The following is a 3,942-nucleotide window of genomic DNA, read 5'->3' as shown; positions in this document are numbered from 1 at the left end:
CACTGGCCCCAGGAGAACTCAAAATATTCAGTTCATTTAAATGAACGGAATCGTGCTCTTGGGGGATCTTTGCACTAACAACTCGGAGCAACGCAAAGGACAAATTCATCCCAAGCTTCCCTGTTTGTTCTCAAGTATTTTTTTAACCACTAGCTTGTGTCACTTGGACATTTGAGCAGGTTCTGCGTGGGCCCAAGGACGGCGACAAATAACAACAGCACCGAGAGCAGGGATGCAGCTGCAGGTTTAATGAGGGCTCGGGCCTTGCTCCTTTGCTAGGAGGGCTCCTGGATCCTGGAAAGTCAGTCCATTGCCTTGGTGGGGACGCCGCAGGCACCGCTGCCACGTTCCAGGGCCGGAGAAGAGGAGGAGTTGCGGGTTATCTCTTTTTCCGGTAGTAGTACACCGTGCGGGTGGTGAACGCTAGGAAGAGAAGATGGAGTGAAGGAGGACCCGGGCTTCTTTCCTGTTCCCGAGTTTATAATCCTAACTGAAACCAGGAAGGGGACAAACCAGGGAAATTAAACCAGGTCGCTGGGAACTATTTTCCCAGCCAAGGGTTTGGCAAGTAGCCTGCTGTGATAGGTAATAATTAGAGATATACCAATCTCCTAGAACTGGAAGGGACCTTGAAAGGTCATCGAGTCCAGCCCCCTGCCTTCACTAGCAGGACCAATTTTTGCCCCAGATCCCTAAGCGGCCCCCTCAAGGATTGAACTCACAACCCTGGGTTTAGCAGGCCAATGCTCAAACCACTGAGCTATCCCTTCCTCTTCTAGTGATCTAGACTATCTTCAGCCCCGCCCTCTCCCAGCACACACAGCTACAACCAACCGCTTCAATACGCTCCGGTCCCCTTACCTCTCCTCTGCCGCCTCCTCCTCCCACGCTTGGCTCGCCTTCTCCTCCCCCCATGCCCCCTTCTTCTGTTCCTCCTGGTCGCAGGCACGCAGGGGCATCTCGCCATTGCCTTGGGCCTGGGGTGGTATCAAAACTGCAGGGAAAGGAGCATCCCTTGTAGGCTCTGCCAGGCCACTTCTTTTCTGGTGCTGACCCTGAGCTCAGAAGAGGCGCTTCAGCTGGCCTGTATTTAAAGGGGCAGCTGTGACATGACAATGGCTCCAGCATCCTGGGTCATTTCCACGTGACCATATAAGGCAGAGGCAACCTCTGGGATCTGTAGCCAACACAGATAGGGTCAAGGCTCAGATTTTACTTTAGGAAGTGGCCTGGATGAGGTGAGGAACGGGGACTTCACCCTTCCCACAGGTTTCCAAACAAATATCCCGGAGTCTGGCATCTGTACACCGTGTATCTGTCTACCTCGGGTATTTATCTGTCCCCAGTATCGGAGCGCCTCACAATCTGTAATGTATTTACCCTCGCAAGACTTCTGGGAGGCAGGGCCAGGCTACTTGTATCTAGCGCCAAGAGAGGTGAAGGGCCAGATTTAAAAGGCTTTTAGGCATTAAAGAGGCAGAAAGAGCTCGGGCGAGGTTTCAAAATCCCCCAGGTAAGAACACAAGAACAGCCAGACTGGGTCAGACCAAAGGTCCATCTAGCCCAGTGTCCTGTCTTCCCCCAGTGAAGAGACTCTGTCCCCTCTGTTGACTAAGCCCCTAAGCCTCCTGGAGCTCACTGATATCCAGTTTAGGTGCTTTGGAAAGTCCCACGTGATGCCCCTCTGCACACTTAGGCACCTAAACACCTTTGAAAATCTCGCCCTGAGGGTCTGTCTACACTAGCAGACAAAGACAGAACGAGATCCAGTGGCTGGAAACTGAAGTGAGACAAATTCAGACTAGAAAAAGGCACGAATTTTTAACCGTGAGAGGAATTTCCCAATGGGATTTACCAAGGCAGACGAGGAGTTCTCAGAGTTGTGCTCTAGCTCAGACAGAAGTTACAGGCCCGACACCGAAAGGACTGAGCGAGGATCATGTCAGTTCCTTCTGGCCTGATGAAATATTTGTATTTCTAATTTTCAGTCATCAAAATTCAGTAATGACAAAATCCCCCTCTGGCCCCACCCTTCTAGCAAGACATTTAAAACAATGGCATTCATTGTTTGTCAGTGACCCTAAACTTCAGAAGAAATACCCCCAATGCGCTTTGCTGGGCATCAGCAGGTGACTGAAGCAAACTAACATAAGGGGCCTCTAGGCAAAGCATTATTTAACAGAACTTGAATGACTCCGTAATCGCATTATGAAAGGACATAGCATTTGGGAAAGAAATGCATTTTTCTTGCCCTCCTGTGAGGTCCCTGCAAAAACTATGGAAAGGGGCTCAGAGTGCCCACCATGAATGTGTGAAAGGAAAAATGTTGTTGTTACAGGAGATGTCAGTCTGGAAGGCATATGCTGGAGGCCACATGCAGCCAGTAAAAAAATATCATAAGGAAAATAATTTTCTTACCCAAAAGGGATTGAATCCAACACGAGGTAACTCTATTTTGTACCTCACTGGGATGGATAAAACTGAACTGATCTTTGGACTGAAAGTTGGTGGTTTTGCCTATGGACCAATGATTATGACCTGATTAAATTCACTATGGGCAAACAGAAGACCAGTGATATCCATATTTGGTGCTTCAAGAGGGCTAATTCCCCAAAGGTGAGGGAAAGTATGAGTGAAATTGATTGGGAGGAAACATTTAGACAAAAAAATGTTAATGAAAATTTGGAGTTGTTTAAGAAGAGTTTACTAAATAGCCAAAAACACACCATTCCACCATATGAAAGAGGACACAATTTTGGTTAAAAGCACATCCTGGGAAAGAAGAGAAATGAAGATAGATAGATAGATAGATTAGATGTTTCTAAAATCTATCTATCTAGTGAACAAGATGCAGTGTTGAAAATTGATAAGGAAAGCTAAAGACATTAGTGAAAAATCTATGACTGGCAGGCTAAGAACAGTAAAAAAGAGTTTTTAAGAATATCAGGAACCAGAGAAATACTAAGAATGGTATATGCCAATGACTACATGGAGATGGTAAAATTGTTATAATGATGCAGAAGAGACAAAGGCATTTAACTTAGTACCACATGACATTCTGATTTTAAAAAAAGCCCTATACAATATACATAAAGCACAAATTAAATGGATTAAGAACAGTCTGCTTGAGAGATCTTGCAAAATAGCTGTCGACGAGGAATCATAATTGAATGAGGATGTTTCTAACAGGCTTTAGGGTCAGTTCTAGGCTTGATGACATTCAATATTTTATCAATGAGCTGGAAGTATATCTAAAATCACTGCTGATCAAATTTGAAGATGACACAATTTGGTGTGATCTGGTTCCCTTGGTAAACTGGACCCATTCCAACAAAATGTGTGGTATTAAAACAATGGCCAAATGGCAAGGTTATACATGTAGGAAGAAAGAATGCAGTGGATGTAGAAAGGGGGGGGGAGAAAAGATGGTTATCAGTGTTCATGGCACTGGTGAGACAAATACTAGAATTCTGGTGCCCAAATTTTAAAAAGGATTTTGAAATATTGGAGAGGAAGAAGAAGAGAGAGAGAGCAAGAGAGAGATTAAAAAAAAAGAAGAAAACTGAGGGGCAGAAAAATGCCGTACAGTGAGAGACTGAAAGAGCTCTGTTTTTCTGTTTAAGCTCAGAAAAGATAAGAGCAAAATGGGTACTAAAGGGCTCGTTAATCTAGCAGATAAAGGCAAAACAAGAACCAACAGCTGGGAGTTACAGTCAGGCCAAGTGAAATTAGAAATGAGCACAAATGTTTAACCGTGAGGCTGACTGAGCATTAGAACAACCTACCAAAAGGTGTGGTGGGTTCTCCAACTCTTGATGACTTCAAATCAGGACTGCAAGGGATATGGAAATGTTGGATCTACCAGAAAGGAAGGCACCCATTCCCAGGCTCCACCTCCAGAGAAAAGTTGGATGGGAGGGGAGCACAAATCTTTTCAATAAA

At 45.3% G+C, this 3,942-nt stretch overlaps 1 long non-coding RNA gene across 2 annotated transcripts; it reads right to left on the bottom strand.

Annotated features, from left to right (window-relative positions):
* Nucleotides 1–233: 233 nt before the first annotated feature.
* Nucleotides 234–2,510, bottom strand: LOC123371550. 2 transcript variants are annotated; one of them, XR_006579837.1, is made up of 4 exons: nucleotides 2,419–2,510; nucleotides 1,856–1,957; nucleotides 862–1,084; nucleotides 234–423 (listed from the first exon to the last, which is right to left on the bottom strand). It is a non-coding gene; the product is annotated as an uncharacterized LOC123371550 (long non-coding RNA). The 2 variants fall into 2 exon arrangements; XR_006579836.1 differs by lacking the exons at nucleotides 1,856–1,957; nucleotides 2,419–2,510 and having other exon boundaries at nucleotides 862–1,527.
* Between the last annotated feature and the right edge of the window lie 1,432 nt (nucleotides 2,511–3,942).

This window comes from Mauremys mutica, chromosome 5, assembly GCF_020497125.1.
Source record: "Mauremys mutica isolate MM-2020 ecotype Southern chromosome 5, ASM2049712v1, whole genome shotgun sequence".
In the NCBI taxonomy this organism is placed as follows: domain Eukaryota; kingdom Metazoa; phylum Chordata; order Testudines; family Geoemydidae; genus Mauremys; species Mauremys mutica.
This window is presented reverse-complemented; position numbering and strand designations above follow the sequence as displayed.